At 34.7% G+C, this 11710-nt stretch overlaps 1 pseudogene; it reads left to right on the top strand.

The window, feature by feature from the left end:
* Positions 1–955: 955 nt before the first annotated feature.
* On the top strand, positions 956–1616 carry LOC130830527 (charged multivesicular body protein 5-like; annotated as a pseudogene).
* The last annotated feature ends 10094 nt before the right edge of the window (positions 1617–11710 follow it).

Consider the following 11710-nt stretch of genomic DNA (forward strand, 5'->3'; position numbering starts at 1 on the left):
TTTTTGATGATAACTGTCAGAAAGACAATTTGCTCTTATTTATTTATAGTGAGTTAATAGAATTGTTTTTAAAAAGTAAATCTTTTGCCCTTAGAAAAGTGTATACAATAGCATTGCTTCATGGGTACCAAGGAGTGACAGATGCTAGTAATGTGGTTGGCTGCCTGGCTCATTCTCACTTCTTCCTTGGGTTAATGAGCTTTTTATAGTTACATTTTATTCTCCCACCTTTCATCCTCAATTATCTTTCATTTCCACCTTCCTGCTGAAACTTATAAAGGCAAAATGACCTACTTCACTGAAGGAAAAGTGTTGGTGTCAGGAAGGAAAGATAAGAACCAGTGGTGGAATTATAAACCTTGAATTATGCCATAGATGCAATTCTGAAGAGTTCAGCATAACTTGGACTTTGGTAAATTATACTTTAGATACACTAATAGAGTTTGATACTGAAAGAAATTCTATATTAAATCTCTATTTATTTTGTAAATATAAATGTTCAAATATCATTTTTACTCAAGATTAACAAAGCCTAGAGTTGAAAATGGATAAAAAATTTAATAAAAAGATGAATAAGAAATCTTAATGCAAAAGATAAAATAAAAAACAAAAGTTTTGTATTTTAATATGGGAAAATATTTACCTATTTTTGGATAAAGAGATTTTTTTAAATGTTTATAACCATAAAGAGATCTTTAAAAAGAGATTGATGGATTTGGTTTCATAAATATTTGAAACATATCCATAAAATACAATTGAAATTAATTTAAAAAGTAAATGGAAAAGGGAAAAAAAACAATTGCAACACATACAATAAATAATTTCATGTACATATGTAAATAGAGAGAGACAGAGAGACAAGACAGAAAGAGACCTCTGACAAATCAAATACAGTAAAAGAAAAATGTGTCAAGATGTCAAGAGAGTGTTTGGGTGTTCTTCACGGCCGCCCAAGATGGACCGATTCTTCGGGAAAGCGAAACCCGAGGCTCTGCCGCCCAGCTTGACTGACTGCATTGGCACGGTGGACAGCAGGGCAGAATCCACAGACAAGAAGATTTCTCGGCTGGATGCTGAACTAGTGAAATATAAGGATCAGATCAAGAAGATGAGAGAGGGTCCTGCAAAGAATATGGTCAAGCAGAAAGCCCTGCGGGTTTTAAAACAAAAGCGGATGTATGAGCAGCAGTGGGACGATCTCACCCAACAGTCATTTAACATGGAACAAGCTAATTACACTATCCAGTTATTGAAGGGACACCAAGACCACAGTTGATGCTATGAAACTGGGTGGAAAGGAAATGAAGAAAGCATACAAGCAAGTGAAAATCGACCAGATTGAGGATCTACAAGACCAGCTAGAGGATATGATGGAAGATGCAAATGAAATCCAAGAAGCATTGAGTCGTGGTTACGGCACCCCAGAATTAGGTGAAGATGACCTAGAAGCAGAGTTGGATGCACTGGGCGACAAGCTTCTGGCTGATGAAGACAGTTCATATTTGGATGAAGCAGCAGCTGCACCTGCAATTCCAGAAGGTGTTCCCACTGACACAAAGAATAAGGATGGAGTCCTGGTGGATGAATTTGGATTGCCACAGATCCCTGCTTCGTAGAGTTGCACCATTCAAGTACATCATGTAAAATAAACACATATTCTGGGACTAGGAAATATTTATCTTTCCAAGTTTTCCATAACTGATTTAGGTTTATTTCCTTTCTCTGGAGAAAAAGTTAATTACATTTATTTTTTTTCCGTTGAGACTCATTGCTTGAAGAAAGCTTTCTTCATACTAAATTTTTATTCCTTTTCTCTTATGAAAGACTAACTTACTTAAAATTATCACTGGATATGTATGACTTAATTCCTTAATAATAATTTTGAAATAAAACCAAGGAAATGGAGATCTTTAAGTTCTATGACAGCATGTCTCCAATCTCAAATTGACCTGATAAACTGATGACAAAGATGAGATTAGTGGGACTGTCCATATTATTCAAAACCATTTTCTCTTGTGATATTATAGGTTGGTTAAAGTGATGGCCTTTTTTGGTGAGTTTTGTTGTGTCATGTGAGTAAATCATTGCTGGGTCCAATATTGGAATGGAATGATCACTACTGTATCATGGGTGGCTATTTTGATTCTGTGGTTTCTTCAGTATTACAGCAGACTTGTAATCAATAATGAATATTTCTTTATATTTAATGTACAGGACATTTATTTATACTCAATAAATATTTTTCAAAAGGAAAAAAAAAAGATGTAAAGGGACAATTCAAAGAGATAAGCAAATAGCCTGACTAATTAAATTATGTTCAAACTTACATACAACAGAACAAATAACAAAACCATAGTGAAATATACTTTTTAATCTATTCATTGTCAGTCACTGAAATAGAGGAATTGATATTCTCAGATACAACCCATACACTGTTGTTAGAATTATATGGATACCACTATTTTGAAGGGCGATTTTGCAATATATATTAAAATTATGATGTTTTATATCTCAACCCATCAATTTCACTTAGGTAATTTTATAAAACTGAGACATTCCCACCAGTGAATCAAGATACATGAATAAGATATTAATTAGGAAAATGTCTGTAATAGCCAAAGACTGAGGAAAGAACATCTAACAGCAGATAATTGGTATGAATTCTAAACAAACTGTAAATTTGTAAACAAAGGTATACAAACACAGCCATTAGAAAGAATAAAGTTGATCTAAACAGCTATGTTGAAATAGAATGTAAGTAAAAATGTGAGTTGTAAAATAGTATTTATAACATGATTTTAATTTTTATAAAATACTAATAAAAATAATATAAAGAAAAAACTAAAGACTATGAATCAAATAGTTGATAAAAGTTATCTGTAGGGATGAGTTTATGAGAACCTTTACTTTCTTTAATCCATATCTCTATAATGACTGACATTTTATATAATGAACTTGTACTACTATTTCCTAATTAAAATATGTGATAAATTACAATAAAACAGGAAGTAGAAGAGAAAATTCAGATACCTGTTTATGTGCAACCTACAGAACAAATCCATTTAAAACTGCAAAGGACTCTTTGGTCCCTTTTGTTTGAGTGAATTTCTTTCAATTAAGAGTTGCAAGAGGAAAACATTAGAAAGACAGTGGAATAGCAGGATTCTATCTTTCCCTCCTCCCATGGACCATACCAAATAAACAGCTATATAAAGATTAATTCCCTCTGAAATAAATGTAGAAAACAGTTACTGACTCCTACACAGCAAGCAACTGAGAAAATACCCATGTTGAAATGGGTAGGAAAAGTGGAGACATGCTCATAACATAAATCCCACCCCCAGCACAGTACCTTATAATTGGTAGGGAATCTATAATGAGAAGCAAAGGGTTTGAACCACATATCTAGTGCCCCAATTTTTATAGGCACTACCTGAGGACTGGCTTAGAAATCACCCAACTTTGAAAGACAACAGGGCTCAGCATCTGTAAGTCCTCCAGTAGCACAGAAAATGAAAAGTTGGTTTTTAAATGGGCTCATAAGCACTTCTCACTGCTGTTCCCCCAGGATCCGAAAAGAGAGAGCTGCCCAAAATACCCAACTCCCAGTTCCTTCTAGGAAAAGGTTTGACCACATCCTTTCCCAGGTGCTTCCTGAGGGTTATACTTCTAACTAGCCTGCAACTGAAAGTTCATTGGGCTTCTCTGGGAGCCTGAAAGAACCCTTCCCACACCCTCTCCCCAGGCTCACTTCAAAGATAAAATCAAGTCTCCGGCTTTTCCCTAGAAGGATTTAATTCATGCATTTATTGCCCTCATTTCTTCAACTGCCACCTGAGAGTCTAGTTCCTAAATACCTAATTCTGGGAGCTAACAGGACTTGGCATTCACAAGTCCCCCAGGACCAAAGAGAACAAAGAAGCAGTTTTATATGGTTACACAAGAAGTCTCACTGGCTATTCCTACAGGCTTAGCACAAAACAAGTAAGCAAAAATGCCCAGCTCCCAGTTTCTCCCTAATGGAGGCTAGACTGCACATCTAACATTTTGACTTTCGCAGATGCTACCTAAAAGTTGGGCTTCCAATTAGCATGCATCTGGGAGCTGACAGGACAGACAATTAGTAGTCCTCTGGAAGTGTGAACAGGCATGTAGCATTTTCTCCACCTTCTGGGCACTGACAGGACTTGGCACACACTAATCTCCTGGGGTCACTAAGAACAAAGATGGCAGTGTGAACAAACAGAAAGGTTTGAGAAGCACCGAGAATCTCAGGCCAGGCTGATGGGCAAAGTTTATCTTTTACATGAGGCCAGTCTTTCAAGACTGGAAGAGGTGGCTATTTCATGTAATGCACAGAAATCAACAGAGAGAGTCAAAGAAAATTAAGAAATAGGAGAATATGTTCCAAACAAAAGAACAAGATAAATCTCCAGAAGCCAACCCTAACAAAAAGGAGATAAGTGATTTATTCAAGAGAGAAAATTCAAAATAAAAGTCATAAAGATGTTCACTGAGATCAGGAAAGCAATGCACAAAGTGAGAATTTCAATAAAGAAACAGAAAATACAAAAAAGGACCAAACCAAAACCATAAAGCTGGTGAATGCAATAAGAGAACTGACACATTCAATAGAAGGACTCATCAACAGACTAGATCAAACAGAAGAGAAGATCAGCAAACTTGAAGACAATTCAGTGAAAAATATCCAATCAGAGCAAAAAGAAAAAAGAATGAAATAGGGTGAAGATAGCACAAGGGACTTATGGCACACTGTCACTGGAACAACATTCACAATATGGAAGTGCCAGAAAGAGGAGGGAGAGAGAAAGAGGCAAAAAAGCTCATATAGAGAAATAATGGCTAAAAAATTCCAAGTCTTGGGAAAGAAATAAATATCCAGATCCAAAAAGCCCTAAAAATATCAATAAGATAAATCAAAGAGACCCACACCAAGAATATTATAATCGAATTATCAAAGTTTAAAGATGAAAATAGAATTTTGAAAGCAGCAAGAGAAAAGCAGTTTGTTGCATGTAAGGGAACCCCCTACAATGAACAGATTTTTCAGCAGAAACCTTGCCAGCCAGAACAGATTAAGAAGGTATATTTAAAGTGCCGAAAGAGAAGAGCTCCAATCAAGAATACTTTATCCAGCGGCTTCCCTGGTGGTGCAGTGGTTGAAAGTCTGCCTGTACAGGGGACACGGGTTTGATCTCTGGGCCGGGAGGATTCCACATGCTGCGGAGAAACTAAGCCCATGCACCACAACTTCTGAACCTGTGCTCTAGAGCCTGTGAGCGACAACTACTGAGCCCATCTGCCACAACTACTGAAGCCTGCATGCCTAGAGCCTGTGCTTTGCAACAAGAGAAGCCACCACAATGAGAAAACCGCACACCACAACAAAGAGTAACCCCTGCTTGCCACAGCTAGAGAAAGCCCGTGTGCAGCAACGAAAGACACAATGCAGCCAAAAATACATAAATAAATAAATAAATAAATAAATAAATAAATAAATAAATACCTTATCCAGCTATGTAGTCTTTCAGATTTGAAAGAGAGATAAAGATACTTCCAGAGAGAAAAAACTGAAGAGTTTATCACCACTAGAACTGCCTTATAAGAAATGCTAAAGGGAGTTCTTCAAGCTGAAAAAAAGGGTGCTAGTTAGTAATGTAAAAGTATAAAACTCATTGGTAAAGGCAAATATATAGTCTAATTCAAAATGATATTGTCATGATGGTATGTAAACAACTTTTAACTCTAGCGTGAAAGTTAAACACAAACTTACTAAAGTTACCTATAGCTACAATAATTTTTAGTGGATACACAATATAAAAAGATACAAACTATGACATCAAAAACATAAAAAGAGGTAAGTGTAAAAATGTAGAGCTTTTATATGCAAAAAAAATGAAGTTAAATTGTTATCAACTTAAACTTTTATGATTATAAAATATATAAGCCTCTCAGTAATTACAAAGCAAAAACTTACAGTAAATATACAAAATGTAAAGTGAAAGAAATTAAAGCACACAAAATTAAATCATAAAGGGAAACAGCAAGAGAGTAAGCAAGGAACAGCTGATCCACAAAACACCCAGAAAACAATTAAATAGATGGCAATAGTAAGCCTTACCTATCAATATTCACTTTAAATATAAAGAGACTAAATTCTCCAATCAAAAGACACTGAGTGGCTGTGTGGATTAAAAAATAATAATAATAGCAAGACCCTACTAAAAGCTGTCTACAAGAGACTCATATTACACAGACTAAAAGCAAAGCCAAGGGATGAAAAAAGATATTTCATGCAACTAGAAACCAAAAGAGAGTAGGGATAGCTATGCTTACACAAAACAAAATAGGCTTTAGTCAAAAATGTAGCAAGAGCCAAAGAAGATCATTATATAATGCTAAAGGGGGCAATATTTTAAGAAGATACAACAATGGTAAATATTTATGGACCCAACATTGAAGCATTTAAATATAACAGCAAATGTTAACAAATATGAAGAGAGAAACAGAAATACATTAACAGTAAGGGACTTCAGTACCCCACTTTCAACAATGGATAGGTCATCCAGACATAAATTCAATTAAGAAAACATTGGATTTGAACTATACTGTAGACAAAATGGATATAACAGACATATACAGAATACTCCATCCAATAATGGCAGAATATACATTTTTCTCAAGTATGCACATTCAATAGGATAGATCAAGTGTTAGGCCACAAAACATGTCTTAAAAAACGGCATAGATTGAAATCACATCAAGCTTTTTCTAACCTCAATGGTATGAAACTAGAAATCAATATAATGGGAAAATTTAAATATGTGGAGATTAAACAACATGCTTCTGAACGACCAATGACTCAAAGAAGTCAAAGGGAAATCAAAAAATATCTTGTTAATAATAGGGGAAACCAGAATGGGAACTCTGTACTACCTGCTCAATTTTTCTGTAAATCTTAACAGTTCTGAAGAATAAAGTTTATTAATAAAAAAAAAGTAATCTTGAGACAAACAAAAATGAAAGCATACCATACCAAAACTTATGGGATACAGCAAAAGCAATTCTAAAAGGGCAGTTTATAGCAATAAACACCTATGTTAAAAATATTCTCAAGTAACAACCTGAGTTTATACCTTGAGGAACTAGAAAAATAAGAACAAACTAAGCCCAAAAAAATGAAATAGAGATTAGCTAGCCAATAGAAAAGCCAATGGAACTAAGAGTTGGTTTTTTGAAAAGATAAACAAAATTGGAAAACCTACAGCTAGACTAATTCCAAAGAAAGAGAAAAGATTCAAGTAAGTAAAATCAGAAGTGAAAGAGCTGATACCACAGAAATAAAAAAGATCATAACAGATTACCATGAACAATTATATGCTAACAAACTGGATAACCTAGAAGAAAGGAATACATTCCTAGAAATATACAACTTACCAAGACTTAACTATGAAGAAAGAGAAAATCTGAATAGGCCAATAATGAGCAAAAAGACTGAATCAGTAGTCAAAAATCTCCCAACAAAAAAAAAAAAATCCCAGGACCAGATGGCTTCACTGGTGAATTCTACCAAACATTTAAAGAATTAATACCAATTCTCTTCAAACTCTTCCCCAAGAAATTGATCAGAACACTTCCAAACTCGTTTTATGAAGCCAACATTACCCTGACACCAAAGCCAGATGAGAATGCTACAAAAAAAAGAAAATTACAGGCCAATATTCTCAATGAATATAAATGCAAAAATCCTCAACAAAATAGTAGCAAACTACATTCAACAACACTTTAAAAGCATCAAACACCATGATCAAGTGGGATTTATCCCTGGGATGCAAGTATAGTTCAACACCTTCAAATCAATAAATGTGATACACCACATGACAGAATGAAGTATAAAAATCACATGATCTCCTCAAAGATGCATAAAGAGCATTTGATAAAATTCAATATCCTGTCATGACAAAAAACTCTCAAAAAATTAGGTACAGAAAGAATCAACATAATAAAGGCCACATATTATCAAGCCCACAGCAACATCATACTCAATGGTGAAAAGTTGAAAGCTTTTTCCTTAAGATCAGGACCAGGATAAGTTGTGCCCTCTCTCACCACTTCTATTCAACCATAGTACTGGAAGTCCTAACCAGGGTAATTAGGCAAGAAAAAGAAATAAAAGGCAGGCAAAAGGAAGGAAAAATTAAAATCATTCTCTGTTAGCAAATAGCATGATCCTATATATAGAAAACCCTAAAAACTCTACCAAATACTCTTAAAATGCATAAATGAGTTTTGTTGCAGGATATTTACAAAAATCAGCAGTGTTTCTATACACTAACAACAAACTATACAAAAGAGAAATTAAGAAAATGATCCCATTTACAATAACATCAAAAACAAGAAAATGCTTAGGACTCAAACGTATGGACACCAAGGGGTGAAAGCAGGGGTAGGGGGATGAATTGGGAGATTGGGATTGACATATATACACTAATATGTATAAAATAGATAACTAATAAGAAAAAAAATTACACAATAGAAAAAAAAAAAAGACATGGAAACTATAATGCATACTATTAAGTAGGGAAAGAAGCCAGAAAAGAAAAGGAAAAAAAAAAATACTTAGGACTAAATTTAACCAAGAAGGTGAAAGATCTGAAAACTAAGACTTTGATAAAAGAAACTGAAGACACAAATAAATGAAAATATATTCCATGTTTATAGAGTGGAAGAATTAACTGTTAAAATGTCCCTACTACCCAAAGTGATTTACAGATTCACTGTAATCCCTATCACAAGTCCAATGGCATTTCTCACAGAAAAAAAACAAAACAAAACTAAAACTCACACAGTACTGCCAAAGATCCTGAATAACTAAAACAATTGAGCAAGAGAACAAAGTTGGAAGCACCACATGTCCTGATTACAAACTATATTACAAAGCTACAGTAATCAAAAAAAAATCAACAAAGGCACCAAGCATCCACAATGGGGAAAAGATTGTCTCTTCAATAAATGGTATTGGGAAAACTGGATATCCACATTCAACAGAATGAAATTAGATCCTTATCTTACACCACACACAAAAATCAACTCAAAATGGATTAAAGACTTAAACAGAAAATCTGAAACTATAAAATTTCTAGAAGAAAACATAGAGGAAAAGCTCCCTGAAATTTGTTGTGGGCAATGATTTTTCTGGATTTTTCACCAAAAGCACAAGCAAGAAAAGCAAAAACAAACAAACGGGACCACATAAAACTAAGATGCCTCTGCATAGCAAAGGAAACAATCAACAAAATGAAGTGGCAGCCTGTTAGAACTGTGATCATCAAAAGGTCAAAAGATAACAAGTATTGTCAGGGATATGGAGAATAGGGAACCCTTGTGCACTGTTGTGAGGAATGTAAATTGGCACAGCCACTATGAAAAGAGTATGGAGGTTCCTCAAAAATTTAAAAATACTACTACCATATGATCCAGCAGTCCCACTTCTGGGTATTTAGTCAATGGAAATAAAATCACTATCTTGAAGCAATATCTGCACTCTCATGTTCATCGTAGTTTATTTACAACAGCCAAGATATAAAACAAGCTATTTAGGTTAGGGTGTTAGGTCCAACAACAGATAAAGAAAATGTGATGTACACACACGCACACACACACAGTAGAATATTATGCAGCCTTAAAAAAAATCCTTCCTCTGCAACAATATGGATAAAGCTAGAGGACATTATGCTAAGTGAGATAAGTCAGACACAGAAAGATAAATGTTACACGATCTCGCTTATATGTGGAACCCAAAAAATAAAACTCCAAACTCATATTAACTCATTAAGAATGGTGATTACCAAAGACTGGGATGTGGAGGTATAGGGGGTATTTTTTTTAAAGAAGAAAGAAAAAGAAAATAGAATGATGGTTGCCAGTGGCTGCGAGAATAATAATGGGGAGTTATCATTTAATGGCTACGAAGTTTCAGTTATGCTAAGTGAAAAGAGTTCTGGTGATGGCTCATGGTGATAGTTGTACAACAATATGAATGTACTTAATACCACTGAACTGTACACTTAAAAATAGGTGAGGGCTTCCCTGGTGGCACAGTGGTTGAGAATCTGACTGCCAATGCAGGGGACACGGGTTTGATCCCTGCTCCAGGAAGATCCCACATGCCATGGAGCAACTAAGCCCATGTGCCACAACTACTGAGCCTGCGCTTTAGAGCCCGTGAGCCACAACTATTGAGCCCATGTGCTGCAACTACTGAAGCCCATGCGCCTAGAGCCCGTGCTCTGCAACAAGAGAAGCCACAGCAATGAGGAGCCTGCACACCACAACGAAGAGTAGCCCCTGTTCACCGCAACTAAAAAGAAGGACCGCACACAGCAAAAAAAAAAAAAAGACCCAACACAGCCAATAAAATAAATAAATTAATTTAAAAAATTATTAAAAAATAGGTGAGATACCAAAGAAGACATACAGATGGCCAACAGGGACATGAAAAAATGCTAAACATAGCTAATTATTAGACAAATGCAAATCAAAACTACAATGAGGTAGCACCTCACACCAGTCAGAATGGCCATCATCAAAAAGTCTACAAATAATAAATGCTGAAGAGGGTGTGGGTAAAAGGGAACTCTCCCATGCTGTTGGTGGAAATATAATTTGGTGCAGCCACTATGGGGAACAGTATGGAGGTTCCTTTAAAAACTGAAAAAAGAGTTACCATATGACCCTACAATCCCCCTCCTGGGCATATATCTAGAGGAAACTGTAATTTGAAAAGATACATGCAACCCAATGTTCATAGCAGCACTATATACAATAGGCAAGACAAGGAAGCAATCTAAAAGTTCATCGACAGATGAATGGATAAAGAAGATGTGGTACATATATACGATGGAATATTAGCCATAAAAAAGAATAAACTAATGCCATTTGCCACAACATGGATAGACCTAGAGGACCAATATGACAATCTTTCTCTTTTTTTTCTCAGACAGAGAAAGACAAATACATGATATCACTTACATGCAGAATCTAAAAAAAAAAAAAAATGATACAAATGAACTTATTTACAAAACAGAAATAGACTCACAGATATAGGAAACAAATTTATGGTTACCAAAGGGGAAAGGAGGGGAGAGATAAATTGGGAGTTTGGGATTAACATATACACACTACTGTATATAAAATAGATAACCAATAAGAACCGATTGTACAGCACAGGGAACTATATTCAGTGTCCTGTAATAATCTATAAGGGAAAGGAATCTGAAAAAAAAAAAATATATATATGAATCACTTTGCTGTATACATGAAACTAATAACAGTGTAAATTAACTATACTTAAATTTTAAAAAAGGGTAAGACAGTAAATTTTATGTTATGTGTATTTTACCACAATAAAAAAAATTACTACTAAAAAGTCAGAAATTATAGAATTAATAGGAATAACAACAGTGATGATGATAAAGATAAAAATACAATCTGAAGCTTCACTTTAAAGAGTGGATAGTTTCTGATAATTAAAAAACAAACCAAAAAAGAGTTGGGAGAAATAGGCTTGTCACTAATCAGGATCTGTTTTATTAGGATTTAATCTATGTCTGCATGTAAGCTATAACTACAGATAATAAATGAGTGAAAATAAAATAAGTAAATAAATGAATGAAAGGAAAAAACTATA

The sequence above is a fragment of the Hippopotamus amphibius genome, chromosome 10 (assembly GCF_030028045.1).
Source record: "Hippopotamus amphibius kiboko isolate mHipAmp2 chromosome 10, mHipAmp2.hap2, whole genome shotgun sequence".
In the NCBI taxonomy this organism is placed as follows: domain Eukaryota; kingdom Metazoa; phylum Chordata; class Mammalia; order Artiodactyla; family Hippopotamidae; genus Hippopotamus; species Hippopotamus amphibius.